At 37.5% G+C, this 21368-nt stretch overlaps 1 protein-coding gene across 1 annotated transcript in view; it reads left to right on the top strand.

Moving 5' to 3' along the window:
- The window catches only part of FOXP2 (forkhead box P2), a 614071-nt gene that overhangs the window by 517785 nt on the left and 74918 nt on the right, over window positions 1-21368 (top strand). The window lies entirely within an intron of this gene.

The following is a 21368-nucleotide window of genomic DNA, read 5'->3' as shown; positions in this document are numbered from 1 at the left end:
CCCATCCCGCCCTCACCCCCACCCCAACTTAATTGGGCTGTCAATCACAATTAGTAGTTTTATACATTTTTCACAGCTGCCTGATCAGTGTTTTGTTTCAACCATGTTTAAATGGATGTCAGGCTGGATGTATTGAATAGCAGGGAAAGATGCTGACTGTAGAATAGTCTCCCTTCGAAGCTCTTTCATTGTTACACAACCTATACATAAAGCAAATAAGGAAGGTAAACTAAGTAAACAAGAAGTTTGCAAAAGCAGAAAATAACAAGTGAGAGCCAATTCTAATAATGGGATCATTTAAAACGCAAGCATTGGGGGGCAAAACCTTTGCTTCCATTTTTTTATTGAAGGCTTCTGAAAGGTGACAGGATTTAGACAAAGTCCACATTTATAAGAATATGCATCTGTTGAAATAAATCATTGTTGACACCTCCTATTTGAACACAACTTCTGTTAAAACTCCAAAGACTAAATTGAGGTTTACTTAGTTTTTTAAATGTCAGTAGGTAGAATGAAATCCACATGGTGTGTACCTGGATATATTTTTTATATTAACTTGATAAATATATTTTCTCAGGTTTATAAACTTTTTGCAGAAAAAAAAAGTCAAAATCAAGAAGTGGCAGACACCATAAGCCATATATACCTTATTAAAAACAATGATTTCAAATCAAGTACTTTTACCTTTAAAACTCTGTTCATTTTTGCAGTGAGCAAATGCAAATTATTTATAATATAATGAACTTATATTATGAGGAAACAACCATAATAATGAACAAGCACTCTTATGATTCATAAAATTGATTATATAATACTTGCCCTCATTGATCATTCCTGTCCAGTAACCAACAGAAAGGTGAAAATCCTATGTTATTTAATTTCTCTGTCTTAGCTATAATACTCTCTTCCTACAGGATTTACAGTATTAACTTTCTATGTTGTAATTGACCACTACATGGCTATATTAATTTTTCTATTTTCTTGAACCCACGAATCCTTTTTTATTATATTATCAGAAAGAGAATAATGCTCATACTGAGCTCTTACCTGAACACAGGTCTGTTCCTCCGAGGAAATGGTCCTGAGCTCAGACCTTTCTACCTAAAATTAGTGAAGATTCTTTTTCACAGTCTGACTCATTTCCTTTCTGAAAGGAGTTTATAATAAAGCAAGAACAGAGGCAAATAGACAACCAAAATCAAGTTTAATAAAAAAGGGTAGAGATATTTATGTTGGTAGGTAATAGAAATGCAAACTACTTTGCAGGGAAGCAGGGACTTGATTCTTTTATTCACCATTAGCTGGATGCCAAATAAGGGGCAAGTACTGTTCAACGTTCCAAGAAAAGAAAGAACCCTCAGGGCTACCCTCCAAGAGTTTACAGTGTGGGGAGCCAACAGGAAGGTGTAAGGGTTGACAAGTCACCTGATCAGTGTAATCAAGGATGCTGAAGAGTGCAAGTTCATATGGGGTTGGGTAAGACGACTGCACATCCGTACTAGGAGTTCAGGGTGGGGGCCAGTCGGGAAACTTCCCAGAATACGAGGGACATTCAAAATCTTTTTGAAGAAAGAGTTAGTCTTTAGAATCGGGAGTATTACAGAGGCAAGACATGAAGTGAAAAAATAAGACTAGTTTCACTAAAATGTGGCTATCTAACAACAGGAAAATATTTGAGCTTTCTTCCCTTAATATTGAAGGCATGTTCCCCGTCTGAACATCTCATACAGACTGAGGAGGAAGAAGTAGTCTCATCATCAAAACACAGTGATTAAAAGTGCTGGGATCTGCAGTAATTACTTCTCATCAGAAATAGTATGTTTTCCTCACATAATTAAAGAAAGAAATCACCATCCCCTTGAAGTGGTCTCTCTTTGTGAGAATCCCCCTTTTCTTTGAATGGTGTTGCATCAGCCAGTTGGTTGTGCTTCTTGGAGCGCTGAGGTTTGTGGAGGGCAATTGTCCCACTTCTCCAGGCATCCCAGCCTGAGAAGATCATGCCCACGTTGTGGACTGAAGCTGGGAATAGCTGCTTTGGGTGCCCAAATATGTCAGTGATTCCGTGTTTAAAGGCAAAATGGAAAATATCTAGAAGGTCAGATGCCCCCAAGAGAGAGTTCTTTGAAGCGGGTCTCTCTTGGGCTGATTATAAAACTAATCAGCCATTTATCAAGCAAGCCATTATGTATCTGACCATATGAATAAACATAATTCATGTGAATATAATGTATGTTAAACACATTCGCGAGTTATTATGCACAATATTTTCTTCATCAAAAAGCGGTGACCAAAAGTGCACTCATATTTGCTGTAGTTCAGCATTTTAAATGTCCCATTTTCCTCCTGCCATTGATGAAACTGTGACAGTTCCCCTGATTAAGTTCCCTCCTCACATGTCTCAGGCATTTGGAAGATGGTTCCTTATTTCAGAGGTAAGACGTTAGGATGATATTCTTAGATAGTCTGGTTGTTTAAGGATTTAACAGTACTTCAGGTTTTGTTCCGTTAATAGACCTTGACATCCTAGAAGAAGAGTCTGGTTCTGGGCTCATTAATAAACAAATTTGAACACTACAGTGCCAGTCCTGACCTCAGAGGTACCTGGTAGTGACTTTTCTCCATCGTACTATAATGTGATCATGGACTTTGAAGTAACAGAACATTTTGTTTGTTAATGAGAAGTAATTCAGAACCATTACAATTCAAAAATAAAACCTGTTTGTTTCCTTTGTTTTTAATGGAAATAATTGAGGGTGGGGAGCTCTCCTCAATGCTCATATTTTTAAGGTATAAATTATATAATTTAAGTCATTATTGCAAATGTAAAGTGGCATTTCTGTGTACAGCCTCTTAAAAAAGATTCAGTTTGTTACATGTAAATCTGGAAGGTTATAGTGAGTTACCAACTCTGGACATGAAAGCACCATAATTTGTTAGCATGCCTCTCGGGGCAGGAGTGCAGAGCAAGCCCTGCAGCTCTGCGGCCCACCTCCTTTCCCAGTTTATACCACTCTGTAGAGGCAAACCCATTCAAGTGTCTCAAATATAATTTCATTGAATTCATTTTAAAATCTCTTTAAAAGCAAAGTATCTGTTTGTCTACAGTGCAGGGGTGATATTTTATTTCCAGTGTCACATATTACATTCCATTTTCAAGCCTATATTTCTTTTCCAGATCATTAGGATCTATCATGACATGCTGATGAGCTCATGCAGGAGGCTCTGGTGTTCAGGTGTCACCATAAATGGCAGCTATGTGTCACCCATAGTCAGTGTATGTCCAGGCCAGGTGACTGGGTACACTTGTGTAAGTTGTGCCCTGCCCAAGAACACCAGGTCACTGGACACCTGGGGCCAACATCCAGCCTTTCCTTCATTTTGCAAGCCCCGTGCTTGAGAGACTCAGTCCGTCCAGGGTACAGAAGCAGTTTGTGGGGCAGTGGTGACCATCTGGCTAGGATACAGCGCCTGCAGTAAGTATAACAAAACTGGTCGAGTCCTTTCAACGAGCAGATATACAACAGTCCACTCAACTAAAAGAGCAGAGTAGGTTTTCCTCTGTGAAAATGTTCACTGTGAACTTAAGAATTGTCTCTAACCTACTCATTCAGTATGAATAGTGGAGGACTCTAACTTAGAGGGAGCGCAAAATGTGCCCGTGAAGCCTGCCTCTCACAGTCTGACACTACCCCCATATTCTCATACTCCAAGTAGTTAGCCTTTCAAAGACGCTGTGGTCATGTTTATTTAGTCGCTGGATATGAAAATCAGTGCAGAATAAATGCTGCCCTGTGATGCTGGCTTCTGTTATCATCATCACGAATCCTCTATGGCTAAGACCCCTTAAGGAACAGTGGCAGAGAGTCTTACTCTAGGCGTTGGGTTTGCCCTCCCCATGTAGCAGCCCAGCCCACCTTCCTTCATGTTTACGGGCACCCCACTTTTCTCAGTTGTGAGGTACCCACACTTTCACATATTCTGCTGTTGAGTAAAAATATGGGTTTCTTCACCCCAAACTATGATTAAATCAAAGATCCATCTTATGACAAATACTGCCCTACAGTTGAGGAATTGTGACTTCTTAGTATGGTGTTCTATCTGTTCCATATTTTGTAAGCAGCATACAGATGGTTTTATACTTAATGCAATTATTGATATATAGCTTTTGAATGACATTTTTACTATGACTTATAAGATATCCTAAAACGGTCCTATGATTATTTTCAATTTAGTCCCTAGGAAGGAATATTTGCTGTGTTTTTATATAGTTTATTATAGACATAATAATATATGAGTATAATATATTTCCTGTATTCCAGTGAAAAACCTGAGTTTCATCCTGGAAGCCTATTTAAATTCTATCAGTCAGGTTTCTGTTTTCAATGGCTATGGAAACAGTAAAATTTTAATATTTCAATATGATTTCATTACTTATGAGAGCCCATCACGAGCCATGCAATCACTAATGGAAAATGAAATTCTTTATCATTTATTTTATTTATTATAACCACTTTAATTAAAGGTTATTGTATTAAAAATAAAAATCCAAGGAATCCAGGAATTGTTCTAAAAATGCAGTTCATTGAATACCAATACTCATTTCCAAAAATAGAAAACTATTCAATTGTAATATTAAAAAACATTATGAAATTACTTCACAGTTACTTCTACACTGTTGAATAACCCTAAAAATTACACAAAAACATTATGAACCAATTTGCAGCTTGAGTACAAAAGATTCGTATCCTGGTGTCCTCATGGCATGGAGTTTAATCACCAGGCCAATGCATGTGGCAAAATGATGACTCTGCAGTTTTTTGGTCTGTGAATTACATTCAAGGGTGATGCCAGTCTCTTCAGGGGCACCCAGTCAGAGCCAAAGCATCAGCTGAATGATATGAGGTCGTCAGTGGTACCGCCATGAATATCAAACATCTATTCACTACTGTACAACCAAAGAAGGGGTCCTTTAATTCCTGAGCATCTCAAAATGTTCTCAGAGCACTTGACTTATATTAAAATGCAAAGTCGTGATTATTTGGGTGTTAAACTACTTTACCAAATTGGGATAAAAGGAATTCAGGAAAACCTTATTGGAATCCTAAGAATGAAAGAATCCCTGACCTTTTATGGATGGTTTTTCTGCCATCAATAGATGTTTGTTGGCCTAATGACCAATTAATTGGTAACCAAGAAGTATGAACTACCTGATTTGTCATTGGAAGAATATTTTATTGTAGATGGTGACTGAACAGGCGTTTGAAGATATTTATCATTTCGGGTTAGCAATTAAGTTTCAGTGTGCTCCATAGGCTAGCAAGTTGAAATTTTATAAAAGTAAAGAATTAAAGAATTAAAATTTTTAAGTGATTTTATAGTAAGAATGACTGGTCTGTGGCTAATATATTGTATAATAGAAGACTGATTTTACTTACAGAAATTTAGATTATTATAAGTGACTTAAATTTTACCAAGGGAAGGTAAGGCTGAACATTGAAGCCTTAAAGAGCAAAATCCCTTTAAATAATTAAACTAAAAAACAAAATTATGTCGATATCTGGTGTAAATCGGTCTGTAGCCTTTGGCTTCACTGTATGATATTTTAAAAGTCCTTAATTAGAAAAAAATAATATTGATCAAAGAGTATGAACTTTCAATTATAAACCAATAAGCTCTGGAGGCCTGATGTAGAGCATGGTGACTATGTACAGTTAATAATAATGTATCATGTATTTGAACGTTGCTAAGGGTTCATCTGAAATACACTACATACAATGGTAACTATGAGAGGTATGGAGATGTTAATTGGTTATATTGTAGCCATTTCACAATGTATGCATATATCCAAACATCATGTTTTACACTCTGCATATATACAACTTTACTTGTCAAAAATAAATAAATAAAAATCTAAGTCCTCTAAAAAAATAAAAAATTGATCTCAAAAACAGATCAGAGAGAGAGAGAGAGAGAGAGAGAGAGAGAGAGAGAGAGAGAGAGAGAGAGGGGGAGAGAGAGAGGGAGAGAGAGAGACACTTTGGAAATGCCAAAGATTCAAGGATGCTTTCAACATATTGTCAGAAATCAACTATACTTGCAACCTTAAGTGCAGAATAAATATGACTAAGATTTCTGTTATTCCCAGAATGGTTTTTGATGTGTTTATGTTTATTTATGCTTGTTTTTGGAGGAAGGGCATGTTTTCAACCCCAAACTGGCATATAAACATTTTTACAGTTTATTTCAAACTAAATATATATTGAGATATTTTAAGTAACTTTAGATTTTAAAAATGTCATTGCTATAAAAGGAAGTTTTCCAACAGGAATTAATAAATATTTCACGATGGAAAATTCATAAATAACTGTCTATACTTTGGCTTTACAGGGGAGAATATACAGTTCTTTCCAGTGTTCAGGCTGGTAGATAGATTGCACATTTCAGTTTGGTTTATAACTACCTCCTCTGATAATTACCGATATTGCCTCTTTTCACTCCCACACATGTCCCAGTAATTCTGCGGTCACCCTATCAAGCAGCCAGGCCTGTTTAGTAATGGCTCCCATAAACCCAGTCTCAGAATGGGGCTCTTAGGGACAACTGAGGATCCGGCAAAGTTACACCACAGTAAAGGTGATGAGCAGCACCTTGGGTTTGGAATAATTAAAAAAAATAATTCAAGCTCCAAGCCTCCCTCTTATTTATTCTGTTGCAAGCCTTGGTCTTTCTGAGCCCATGAAAAATGGATAATAAGAAGTATGGCATCTAAGAAATGATATAAGAAATATGGAAATACTTTGTAAATTTTAAAATGATATTTAAACCCACAGTGTGGTTTAACTCAAAGTTTACTTGTCAAGAACAGAGTTAAATTAAGTGTAATTACTATGTAAGAGGGCAAAGTGTGCCCTTGAAACTGAGCTTTACGTATTTTATCTTGTTATTATATCCTCACAGCAGATTAAGCGACCCCCAAATACTGAAGGAAGACTAAAGTAAAAATTGTAGCCTTAATTCATTTTCATTTCTATATAAAATATGAGCACTTTATATGCACATTTCTACCCAATGATTATGATAAAGCAGTGTTCACACATTGCAGGTTTTGATCCTGGTGACTTCTGGGAATTTATTTCTGAACTGCTACTGTGTACAAAAACATTTTGCTGGACTGTGGAAGATCAGAGTACATGAAGCAAAATCATTTCTCCGGTCTGGCTTGTGTGTAAACAATCATAACAAAAGGCAGAACGAGATCAATAGAATAGAATAAACAGGGTAAAGCGAATGCATAGAGCAGAAGAGTTTATTGCTGATCCGAGCATTCTGGGGATCACTTCACAGAGGCGGCCTCCGGCCTGAGCCTGGAAGGGTAAGGAAAGTCTGGGGAGATGGAGCTGTTGCCTCACGGAGGGCACTCCGGCCCGCGGGAGATGAGAAGGGGACACTGTGGAGAGCAGAGTGCCTAGGGGCCCAGAGGGCGGCAGGTGATGCAGGCAGTGAGGCGTGCTTGAGAAGATCTCTGAGGAGAGGCACCTGGAAAGCGGCCAGGGTCAGGCTGTGCAGACCTTGAATTTCAAGTCAGGAAAGTAAACTATAGGATTGGGAAACCTTCTGAGTGTTTGACGAGGGTTGTGACATGATGAGGTTTGTATTTTGGGAAGATGATTCTGGCAACAATAAGTAGTATTGATTGCAGAAGGAAGACATTAGAGGCTGGGAGACCACTTCAAAGACTGTAACAATCGGCCAAATGAAAAATGGTGGAGCGTGGCGCTGGGACTATGGATGGCGCCGAGGGAGCCGGCTGGAGAGCCATCGTGGAATCGATCGGGCGGCAGTTCCGACTGACTGAAAATGGGACTGAGGCAGAGCGGGGAGTAAAAATGACCTTGGGTATTGAGCTTGGTTGACTGGGAAGATAATGAAATGGGAACCCAGTAGCAGAAGCCACCGTGCTAGCTCAGGATGAAGCATAGAGTTCGGGTGATGTCTGGTTGTCTGTGTGTGTCCAGCCGACGGCTTTATTCTCGGGTCTTGAACTCGGAGAAGGTAGAGACCTGTGCTGTATGGAACATGAGATACATTTGCCAAAGCCAACTCACAGTCAAACTAGACCTGGAGTTTTTAGGAAATTTCTACCATTCTCAAGACCTATGGAAGCTTTAAACATTTCATGGGATTGGTGACATTGGATGCCCGCCTGAGCTCGCAGACAGCCTCCGTCTGTCCTCTTATTCTGAACCATGAGGTCTGTAATATTCAGGTAACATCTTGCGAACTGCACGCGGCTAGTTTTGGCAGCAGTCTGGTTGCTGTTCCCTCTGCCCTCTCCTCATTTGCTCTTTAACATACAGTCAGAAACAGCAAGCAGCCCGGATTGGAAATGAGCAAGGTGTTTTACAGAGGGTGCCTATAATGTAATACATTGTATTCTGGAAGGGGCGTCCTCACCGTAAAGCCATGAGGCGGCAGTGAACAGAGAGCGTTGGTAACAATGTAGGTAGAGGCGATTTCTGTGCGGTATTAATAACTAAGTTAGAGGAAAGCTAGTATTTAGTGCTTACAAAGTACCAGGTACTGTGCTAAGCTTTTCATAGGCATCATCTTATTTAATGCTACAATTAATGACATTTTTCTACACTAGCGCCCCCTTACCCATAGGGGATACATTCTAAGACGCCTGTGGATGCCTGAAAGTACCAAGGCCTATAAATACTGTATTTTTGTATACATAGATACCTATGGTAAAGTTTATAAATTAGGCACAGTGCGAGAGTAACAGCAATGACTAATAATAAAAGAGAGCAATTGCAACAATATACTGTCATCAAAGTTCTGTGAATGTGGCCACTCGTCTCAGGGGACCCCTTGCTGATGTCTTTGTGCAGCCTCAGTGCTTTCTGATTCAACACGGTGCTGTCAATCAACAGGTTCTCTGTTCATGTCTCCACCCACAAATTTAATACCCTTCCCATCTTAACAAGCACTTATCACTCATGCACTGTGGCCATACATTTTGCAGTTTGAGGTACGATGGCAAAACTAACACGAATTTCTTTTTCCTTCATTACAATTTCACAGATAGAAGAGTAGCTCTTACGATAGATCTTAGCAACCTGAGCATACGAATTTTTTCCTTTCCTTATTAAGTGTAGAACTTTTACCTTTTCGTTTAAAGGAAGCACTTTACGATTTCTCTTTGGCATATCTTATTTTCCAGCATCACTAGCCTTGCACTTTGGGGCCATTATTAAGTAAAATAAGGGTGACTTGAACACAGGATGGCAGAGATTCCACTCTACTACTCAGAACATAGCACAATTTAAAACTTATGAATTATTTCCAGAATTTTCCATTTAATATTTTCAGACGGTGGTTGACCATGGGTAACTGAAACCGTGGGGAGTGAAACTGTAGATAATGGGAGACCACTGTATTATTATCCCCCATTTACTTATAAGGAATCTGAAGCAGAGAGAATTTAAATGACTTGGCCACATTAGCACTGCTTGTCATTTATTCAACCCGGCTGATTCTAGAACCTACCCTTCTAACACCTATGCTTTGTTGTTATATGAAGATGTCAGAGAGGAGAGGAGTAAGGATTCTACCTTGATCTAGCAAAGCTATACTAGATGAAAGCCTGATGAAAACTGGAGTAGCGTCTGTTTGTTCTATAAAGCTGTGGTTGCAGAACTAAGAAGATTCAATCTTATCCATGTGGATAGAGACTCAGGTAAATCCACCTGTAATCCACCAAACCTGTCTGTTGGCAAGAGCAAGGCTAGATATGTCATTATTTAAGAAGGAGAAGATAGGAAAATGTAGAACAAGAGAAAAGAATGATTTCCACTTAACTGAGGGGAAGAATGCATTCAAAGAACACTTTACTACATTATCCAAAAGAAAAAAATGTAAAAATGTTTGGCATCTTCAGTAGGATTTAAGAAAACATGCATTTTATAAATCAGAGAGAGAGAGAGAGCTATAAGATTAGAATAGATTGAGATGAGAAGGAAATGGTGTAAGTTTGAAGAGAGTGAGATGAAACTATGGAATAAAGATTGTAGAGAAATTAAAATGCAGTATCAGAATTTAATTTTGCTTTGGAGCTGTAGTACTTAAAAGTAATACTGACACTGTAAGTCAGATTCCTAATGTGGAGGAGAGATGTTTATTCTCCAGGATATAAAAGAAATGTACAAAAGTTTTCAAATATGAGACAATAGTAGGTAGGGTAGAGAACGGAGCCCGAACCTAAAAATAATGGGAGTTCCTGAACACAGACATTTCTTGAATGGGAGAAGATCAGAACATTTGAAATAGAAATAGTAATCTAATATAAAATCCAGTAATTGTTCTTAAAAACAAATGAATCAAAGAAATAAGGACAGGAAGAGAGGAAAAGGAGAGAAATGTATACCTTGATATTCGCAAATTTCTTGTAACATAAGCACAAAGGAAATAATTTTATAGTTATTCAGATGGGGAAAAAGGTTTCCTACAAATCAGACAGGTAAAATGAACTGACTTCAGATTTTATCCTCTGTACCAAATGCTTGAAGATGTGGGGGCCATATCCACAGAGCAGTGAAGAAAAATGCCTGTGAATCAAAATGTGTATGCCTAGTATATTACCTCATAATGCTGCCTTAACAAGTTCCCCAAACTTAGCAAATTAAAACAATATACATTTATTATCTTCACAGCTTCTGTGGGTTTGGATCAAATGGGTCCTTGCTATGGCTCATTATGTGCGTCTGTTACATATGTGGTGATTTATGGACTGAAGATCTAGCATCAAAGTTTATACTTTATGCAGTTATTCATAGTTAATATACTGTGGTAACTGAATCTGAACTGTGTTGTTGGCGGACTTATGTTATTTAGCTAAATCATTGCAACTGAAATTCATGCATATCCAGACCATACAGAGTGGAGGCTATCTGTATCTGCAGAGAGAATAGGCTCTGAATGGTAAATCTGTGATTTTTTAATTCTTTCTCTCCTATTTTGTATTTTTCAAATGAACATTAATGAATATACAAGTATGACAATTAAGTTTGCAAACTCATCCTAGAAAAAGTGCTACATACCCCGTTGCTGAATGTCACTATGGTCACCTTCAAAGTACTCCCCTATGCACCAACACCAGCACCTAGTCCACCCTTCAAAGCAATTTTGGAACTCTTTTTCTGGAATGACCATCAGAGCTGTCATTGTATTACCCTTGATGTCCTGAATGTCTTCAAAATGTCTTCAATATTTCCTTTATCTTTGGGTAAAGAAAGAAGTCACTGGGGGCCTAAGCAGGTGAGTAGGGAGGGTGTTCTAATACAGTTATTTGTTTACTGGCTAAAAACTCCCTGACAGACAGTGCCATGTAAGCTGGTGCATTGTCATGATGCAAGAGCCATGAATTGGTGGTGAAAAGTTCAGGTCATCTAACTTTTTCACACAACCTTTTCAGCACTTCCAAATAGTAAACTTGGCTAACTGTTTAGTTGGTACAAATTCATAATGAATAATGCCTCTGATATCAAAAAAATGTTAGCAACATCATTGTAACAAGTTTGCAAACTTAATTGTTAGACCTTGTATATTAATTTTTAAACAAAGATGCACTTCACGTTAAAAATGTGTATTAAAATACAAAAAATGCACCAACTCTTGATGGTAGTGAAGATAATGGAATTATAGGTGATTTTTCTTCTATATTTTAATATTTAAATTTCAACATTGAGCATGTATTACATATATGATCTTAAAAGAAAAAATTTTTAAAGAAAGGTTAATTTGTAAACATTTCTACATTTACCTGTGGTATAATTTAGTCAATAAATATTCATCAAGACCTACTATGTACCAGCACATGCTAGAGGCAGTGTATATTTTCTATATTAAGGATCTTACTATGTAAGGAGAGAGACAGACACTTAAACAGATGAATTTAAATATGGCATAGTAAGTATTTTTACATATTGCAGCACAAAGAACAGAGTAATAACTATAAAAATAAGAGGTTTCCCAAATATGAACTGATTTTTTGAAAATAAAAGATGTCCAATAACTCTTAGCATTTTTTGTTTCTTCTTATACTGTTACTCATTTTTCAATGCTGAAATTTCTGTGAAGAGAAATAATTTGAGGTATGTAAAATTCTGTGGTTAAAGCATAAGAAATATATCACCTACTATCTTTGGATATCTATAGTGAGTTTTTCAAGAGTATTAAAAAATCCAATGGAGTTATTCTGAGTGGAGTTTCATTCAAAAATCCGGTGGAGTTCTATGATGCTTCTTTATGACTATGCCATAAGAAACACATATTGAACCCTGTTTGCATTATCGGGAACACATGACATAAAATTAGTTCTGAGATACACACACACACACAGACACACACATACACACACATATATATCTATATATTCTGATTTGGAAACAGGCATTTTTACTAAGACACCCAAGTGAACAATCTCAAAAATTTTAATCAAATCCAAATTGTATTCATTTTCAGTTTAGTATTTAAGTGGCTATTATGTTGAAAAGACCATAGGGAGAGCATTATGTTACCTTTTTGATGCCGTCAGAGGCATCTGTAAAGGTTTTCTTATTTTCTCACCAGCACATCCTACATCCGCACAGAGGAAACACATAGCTGATGTGTGGAGAAATATGCCTTCATTAATTTGTTCTTCAGAGTATATGTGTATATATATATGTGTGTGTGTATATATATATATATATATATATTTTTTTTTTTTAGCTGAGCCATCCTGCCACCTGTCGGCAGTTCAGTGGCAGCTCAGCTCGGGCCGGACTCGAACGCTGTTGCTCAGAGCTTGCACTCTTGAGCGAGCTCTTAACCAACTGAGCCACTCGGCCGGCCCCAGAGTATATTTTGATCATATCTATTTTGCGCCCAGCACTACACTGAGCTCTTCGTGTACCATTGAACATGACCTTCTAGCCTTCCTTATGAGCTTAGGGGGAGACAACCTGAAGCAGGATGCACTTAGAGCTGAGTTCACAGAATCTGTATCCATTTCAAATGGTTTTTCCACTGCTTACAAAGCGTCCAGGAAGTTTCTCTCTTCATGTACCCACCCCATCCAACATCAGCCTGGTATTTAGTTATAATTGTATTCTTTTTTTGGTCTTTCCAAAAGAAAACATCTTATTTGACAGCACCTTGGTAGTAAGCAAACCACAACAATTATATCCGTAGAGACCTTGGTCTAACATAATAATTAGAATGGCTACCATGTCATTTCAATGTGAACAAAGAATGACCCTGCATTCATGGGTAAAGGTGTGCAGGTACAAGACAGGTAAGAAGTGGGAGAGGGCAGGAGGGGTTCAGAGTGAGGAAGATGAGGGAGTGGGGAGAAAAAAGGAAGGGAGTTGTGAATAGAACAAGAATAAAAGCAGTTGAGGGCCGGCCGAGTGGCTCAGTTGGTTAAGAGCTCACTCAAGAGTGCGAGCTCTGAGCAACAGGGTCGCCAGTTCAATTCCTGGCCCGAGCTGAGCTGCCATTGAGCTGCCAACAGGTGGCAGGATGACTCAGCTAAAAACAATGAAAGAAAGAAAAGAAAGAAAGAAAGAAAGAAAGAAAGAAAGAAAGAAAGAAAGAAAGAAAGAAAGAAAGAAAGAAAGAAATTGAGATTCATTATGAAAAACTTTTTCAGAGTTACTTTTTAGTGACTACAAAAAGTAATTATTTGAGAAAACACTATAGCAAAGAGTTTAAAAAGGCCTAGAGGTGAGACTGGATATAGTTCAGACCATGCTCCTTTCATCTTAGTATCACTTGGCAAAAATAGAAGGAGGGACATTGGCCTCTTAGGAACTGAGGGTTTGATATCCTGGATTTGATCTAGAAGATTCTGAGCCAAGAGGAAAGGATCTGGAATGGTCACTTCCTAATGGGAGGAGCAGCTAGTGTTCTCACCGTCCGTGTAGTCTGAGTTGCAGCCCAGGACTTAATCTTCCCACATCAGCTGCTGTATATGCACGTTTAGGTTCAGAAGTTAGGGACATTCTGTAGGCTTAGAAGCTTCATGAATTACATGTATATGTAATTCAGATATATATATATATATATATATATATATATATATATATATATATATATATAAAATGATCTTCTTTCAGGGAGTGAATAAGAGAATGAATGGGGTTCAGTAAAGGTTTGGATAAATCTCTGATCAGTAGATTCCGAAACACCAGTGTTCGCGAGAAGGTTAAAAATGTTGAACGTGCCGTCCTGGTCTTTGAGGGCGATGTGCTGAAATGTCAGGAAGCCTGGAATTTCCAGTGGTCCTGTTGACAGAATACAGGACTGATACACACTTTGGCATTTTTTATGTTCCTATAACCAAAGATTAGTGATTGTGTGCCACTTCAGGTTTTGTCAGCTGTATAAAATAATAGCATTTATAAAGCCTTTTGATATCCACAGATGAAAAGTACCTTATAGATATAAATTGTAGTTCCATGGTGTGCTTGAAGGGATCTGATACATTTTATATAATTTTCCTCTCATGTTTTTTCAACTCAGAATTCTTGCTTTGCTAATACTATTTTACAACATTTTTCTATATATTCCACTGGAAGACCTCACTAGCCTGACAAGATCTTTTAGACGTAACCATGGCGTTAGGGACACAGCTAAGTTACTTTTTGTTATGTCAGTGATTTTGCTGAGATAACTTTCAAAATAATGACTTAAGACTGGTGGGAAGTAGTTACCACTATGTATTTTGAATTTGATTGAGGTTTTGAAGCATTAATCTTGGAAAATATCTCTTTAAAAAAACTGAATTCTTTGTAATCTTAATGTGCCCTATAACTGCATCAATTTTTTAATTAATAATATATTTACATAGATTAAAATTCAAAAGGTATAAAAGGCAAAAGTGTTTTGTCCACCCATTTCCCTTCCCCAAACAGAACCAATATTATCAGTTTCTTGGATCGCCTCCTAAAGATACTTAGCTCATATTCCAACAATGTGTATGTTCTACACAAATGGTAGCATTCTGAGCACAGTTTTGTGCTTTGCTTTTTTGCACTAAGGAATGTATTTTGGAAATCATTGCTTTAGCAACCCAGAAAGAGTCTTGTCATTCATTTCTATGACTGGGTAGTATTGTGCTGATGGATGTCCTTTTACCAGACTCCTATTGATTGTCACCTGAGGTGTTTCTAATTTAATGTCGCTAATGAAGATGCATCAATGAGTAGTTTTGAACATGTCATTTTATATATGCACAACTATAACTGAGGATAAGTTTTCAGAACTGGAATTCCTAGGTCAGAGAATGCATTTGTTTGTAATTTTGGCCGATATTGCCAAAATGCTATCTGTAAATCTGTTGCCATTTTTTATTTCTGTAAGCTAATGTCACTTTCTTCAACTTTACCAACACAATGGTATTTAACCATCTCATCTTTCCCAAAAGATGGGCTTCTCAGAATATCTTTAATTTGCTTTCTTTTATTATGACTTAAGTTGAATATATTTCATATGTAAAAGAAGCATTTTCTGCAAACTGGTAGTACTTTGCCCATTTTTCTATTGGATTATTGGTCTTTTTCTTGTTGATTTATAGGAGCTTTTCAGATATTAGTGAAATGCTGAGTGTAGTTATCATTCTCAGTTTATCATTTACCTTTAGCTTTAACTTTGGTTTTTAATATGCAGGATTTTTTTTTACTTAATCAAGGAATTGGGGAGGGGAACAATGTTGTGGAATTGGGGGAGGGGAACAGCCAAGTTGTTTGTCCTTCAATCTTAGTTGTGGAGAGTGCAGCAAGCTCGGCTCCAAGTCCAGTCGCCCAGCTCAGCTCAAGATGCTGTGTTCAATTAGTTGTGGGTGGGTGTAGCCACCCTCCCAAGCGGGAGTCAAACCAGCAGCCTCATTGTGAAGAGCACACACTCTATCCACTGAGCCATCCAGGCAGCAGCTCAGCTCAAGGTGGGGAGTTCAGGCTTTAGTTGTGGAAGGGCCTAGCCCACCGTCTGGAACCGGCAACCTTGTTGTTAGGAGCATGTGCTCTCACCAGCTGAGCCATTGTGCCACCTGTTGGCAGCTCAGCAGCAGCTCAGCTCAGGCACAGCTCACTGGCCCATGTGAGAATCAAACCGGCAACCCTGTTGCTCAGAGCTCGCACTCTTGAGCAAGCTCTTAACCAACTGAGCCACTCAGCCGGCCCCCAGATTTTTTTAATGCAGTTGAATTTATTGCCATTTTCTTTTATGTGTTCTGGGTTTTGTGCCACTGTTAGTAGACCTTTACTTTCCCAAAATTATAAAGCAGTTATTCCATCTATTCTGTCTATCATTTTAATGGTTTTATTTTTTTACATTTAAATCTTTGATCTACTGGAATTTATCCTAATATAAGGTGTGAGGTAGCAAGAGATTTTTACATACACACAGAGCATTCCATCAGAAGATGTAATGGAAGAAAGGGTCATTATCATAAACAACAAACTGAAGTAATATATGTAGGGATAGTGCACCTTCCTATTGCTGTCCCCCCATCTTTATTGAGGTAAAATGGACAAATAAAATTGTAAGCTACTTAAAGTGTACAAAATGATGATTTGATAAACGAGTACATACATATTGTAAAAAGCTTTTGAAAGCCTTGACCCATATCGAGTTAATTAACATCCATCACCTCTCATATTTACCTTTTGTGTATGTGTGTATGTAACAGCAATTAAATTCTATGTTTTTAGCAATTTTGATTATACAATACAGTGATATCAACGATAGTCAACATGTTATCCATTAGATCCTCAGAACTTATTCATCTTACAACTGAAAGTTTGTACCCTTTTACCAATCTCTTCCTATGTCCCCCATCCCCCAGCCCCTGGCAACCACTTTTCTACTCTCTAGTTCTATGAATTTGACTTTTTCTTGTTTTTAGATTACAAATGTAAGTGATAACATGAAGTATTTGTCTTTCTCTGGCTTATTTCATTTGGTATAATGCCCTCCAGGTTCATCCATGCTGTCTCAAATGGCAGGATTTTATTTTCTATGGCTGAATAATATTCCATTATTTATGTAGAGAACACATTTTCTTTTTCCATTTGTCTGTCGATGGACACTTAGATTGTTTCTATATCTTGGCTGTGGTGAATAATGCAGCAGTGAACATGGAAATGCCGATAACTTTGAAATTACATTTTCTTTGGATACAAACCCGGACGTAGGCTTGCTTGGTGGTTCTATGTTAAATTTCTTGTGGAGCCTCCGGACTATTTTCCATGGTGTCTGAACTAGTTACATCCCCACCAACAGTGTCCAGGGTAACATTTTTTCCAAATTCTCACTAACATTTTTTATTTGTCTTTTTAATAATAGACATCCTAACAGGCATGAGGTGATATCTAATTGTGGTTTTGATTTTCATTTCCCTGATGATTAGTTATGTTGAGAAACTTTTCAGGTACCTGTTGACCATTTATGTGTCTTATTTGGAAAAAGGTCTATTCAGACCCTTTGCCCGTTTTTAATTGTATTATTATTGTTGTGCTGTTGCTATGGAGTTGTATGAGTTTCTTATATATTTAGGATTTTAACCTCTTATCAGATATGTGGTTTGCAAATATTTTCTCCCATTCAATAGGGTGTCTTCTCTTTTTGCTGATGGACCACTCGTTGCTTTGGGTGGCATCTCCCTCTACCCAGGAAAGGACTTCACTCTGCCTTTTTCTCATGTTCCCACAATACTTCCCTTGTTACTGGGTTATTGACTTCATCAAAGAAACATTCCCCACATCTTCTCTCTTAAAAAATTAAGACTCCATGGAATCCACATACTCTTCTAGTTTGGCAATTCTATCACTCACTCACTCTCATTGTAACTGAATTAATTAAAAGAGTGGTCCTCTACCTGGAATCTATTATTGCCCACTTATTCCTCCTCAGTCTACAATCTAACTCCTGACCCAGCCCTCTCATGAGGTTATTTTAGCCCATTTAATTAACCTCCATATTGACCAAGACAAAGGACATTATCTTATCATTGTCTTAATCCCTTTGTTTCATCTGACTTTATTGATTATGATTGATTTCTTTCTTAAAACACTCTCTTCTCGATTTTATGGTACCATTCTCCTAGTTTCCAATGAGCCTTCCCAAACTGGGCCTTCTCAGTATCCTTCCCAGGCTCTGATTCCTCTGTGTGCCCTCAAATAATAGTGCTCTTCTGTTGTTTGCTTTCCACTTTAGATCACTTTCTATTATTGCTATTTAAGTAATTAGTCACATAGTTAATGAGTTGCTGCCTAGCTCTTCTATTAGGATGTAAACAGAGGTTACATCAGGCCCTTACTGGGCTCTTCAGTCTCATCTCTACTTCACTCCCTTGCTCTAGGTCAAATAGAGGGCAAGTTCAAGTTTGTGTGAGCTTGTTCTCCCTTAGTTTGAACACTCTTTGAGCCTATCAGTCAGTATATGGCTCCTTCTCATCCATCGGTTCTTAGCTTAAGTGCTGTATCTCAAAGAGATCTTTCCTAACTATACTATCTAAGATGATCTTCCCTACTAGTCTTTTTTTTAAGCCTTCTTTATTTCATGTCAATGTATAATTATTTATTTCACCAGTTTACTGATCTAATTTATTTGTTTTTCATTAAAATATAAAGTTTGCAAGTATAGGGACGTTTTATGTCTTGTTCTTATAATATCCTTAGTGTGTGTTTGGCATACAGTAGGTGACTAAAAAACATTTGTTGATGGAAGCAAGGGAGGGAGGAAAAAGAAAGAAAAGGAGAGAGGGAGGGAGCAAGGAGGAAGAATGATTTTATTAGTTTACCATTATGTCCTCAACACATAGCAAAGTGACTTTCACATTATGGGTATTCAATACATATTTATATAGGAAATTAACTCCCCAAAATTCTGTGCTCAGCCCTCTGCTCTCATTCTATACACTTCATACAGATTCATGGGTAACTTCATCTACACTATTACTTCAACCACCATTTATATTCTAGTGATTCCAAATAGAAATCTGAGTCCATCACTCTCTGGTTCAAGAACCACCTGTGAGAGCCTAGTGGACATTCCTATTTAGTGATATCACAGGACCCTCAACTCACATGCCCAACCTTGAACCCATTGCCTTTCCACTCAAAACTACCCCTCCTTCTGTTTTCTTTACCTTCATGAGTGAGACCATCATCTGTTCAGATACCTCTGAGTCATCTATATTATTCCTCTTCTTTCATTGGTTCTACATGTAATCAATCAAGTCCTGTCTACTCAAATTCTTTAACCTCTCTCAACTCCTCCTTTCCACTCTGTCACATTCAAGTGATCTGAAATGTCCACAACCCCCTAACTAGCATTCTTGCTATATTCCTGAAATTCAAATCTAGTCATATCACTTTTCTTAAATCCTTCAGGATCTTTATATTTTCCTACCCGCTACTCAAGCAATGCACATAGAAGACATTTTTAACTTTTAAAGTTAGTAGCCACGGCCCTCTCACATCAGGCTCCTGCTTCCCTGTGTTATATGGATCCTGTACCCGGGACGTAAGGAACGATTTGACATTGCTCCCACCCATGCCTCACTTCCACCTAGAGAAGCTTTTCAGCATGCCTACTTCTTGCTCGTTCACTAAAACTCACCTTAAGCATTTCCTCCTCTTGAAAGCCTTTCTTCATCACGCCCTACTGGTATTACCTGCTTTATCTATGTCTTCTGTGCATTCTTCCACTGTGACACTTGCCACATTGAACTCTAATTGTCCATTTACTTACTTTTCCCTCCACCACCAGAAGGCAGCAGACTTTGGTTGGATGAATGAATGACTACAGGAAGAGTTTATTCTTCAAGAAGTTATCTAACAAGTTGAAACAATGCTTAGAACCTAGAGCCAGAGCTGGGGGAAGATAACACCAAGATACCAGACAAAACCGGATGACTAGTACAGACAAAACCCAAAACAGGGAATGGAGCCTAAGACACAAGGACTCTTGTGAGCGAGAGTTAGAACCCAAACATTCAGGGGTTTAAATCATAAGGGGTCAGTATAGATTATGAGATCCCCAAACTTTCTAATGCTTTTAGAGTTTAAGGTGGAGTAGAGACTACAGGTAGGATAGCCTCTCTTCGCCTTACAGTTGTATTAACTGAGGCAGCACATTGCACGTAATTAAATCTCTTGGAGAAGCTCACCTGGGTAAAGAGGGAAGGAAGGTAGGAAGAGTATTTGAGTGGTTACCATGTGTTGAGTATCTACATGCATTATCACAATTAAGCCTCAGAATCACCACGTGAAAGGATGTTCTTACCTGTATTTTACTGCCAAAAGAAGTGTTTCAGAGAAATTAAATAGCTTAACCAAAGTGACAAGGCAAACAACTGAGAGACCTAATATTCAACTTGAATTTTTCAGGTTTCAAATCTCACACTGCGACCAGGCTTTTTGTTGATACCTACAGCTTCATTACTATTGTTTTTTTATCATCATTCATAGGAAGAAATTTTTATTATTTGTGTTATCTGATTGACCCTCTAGTGTGGTATAGTTGTGTGTATATATATATTCATTTGTGAAAAGAAACTGTAAATATTAGTTGTATTATCTTCACTAATCACTAAGTAGCTATCTGTGTAAAACCAAAGTAGGGGCATATTTTAAATCAGTAGGTCCATTATTGATTGTCACTTAGATTTCATCTGTAAAGAGTAATCATTTTTAATACATCTGCTAAGTAGAATTTGTGTAACTGTTTTCATGGTACTGTGACAGTTTCTATTGAATTTGAAGCATGTGTTCTGATTCTAGGAGCTTAAATCTGCATTAAGTATAATATAAAGGAGAATAAAGAAACAGTAATTTACAACAAATAAGCTTCACTGAGAATTGGATATGATGCTATTTCAGGAAATGTTATTAGGCCTTTTTTTTTCTTTATGAAAATTTATTAGACCATTGTGGTTTAAAAATTGCAGTAGTGGAATTTGTGTATCCATTTAAAAAAAAAAAAACCAGTATCATCCTTTGGGTCAAATTATTCTTTCCAGATATCTATTCAGTTAGCTATAATGTTTGAAAGTGTGACTAAACCAGCTATCAAAGTACTGGCCAAAACTATCAAATATGAGAATAATATTCTCTCCTTATTAGTCTTTCCCTGAAGGACCTCTTCTAAATAACTGACCATGGTTAGAAAAATGATATCGCCAAATCAGAATTTTTTCTTCATTCAGTCACGGTGTTATATTCAGTGTAGCAGGAAATAGTTTTGTGTGACAGTACACATGTAAATGTCATTGAATAGGCCATTTATGGTGCATGGGGTTGTTAGACAAGATTCACAGTGAT

Source organism: Hipposideros armiger, unplaced genomic scaffold, assembly GCF_001890085.2.
Source record: "Hipposideros armiger isolate ML-2016 unplaced genomic scaffold, ASM189008v1 scaffold_604, whole genome shotgun sequence".
Classification (NCBI taxonomy): domain Eukaryota; kingdom Metazoa; phylum Chordata; class Mammalia; order Chiroptera; family Hipposideridae; genus Hipposideros; species Hipposideros armiger.
Note: the sequence above shows the minus strand (reverse complement) of the source record. Positions and strands in the feature narration are given on the sequence as shown.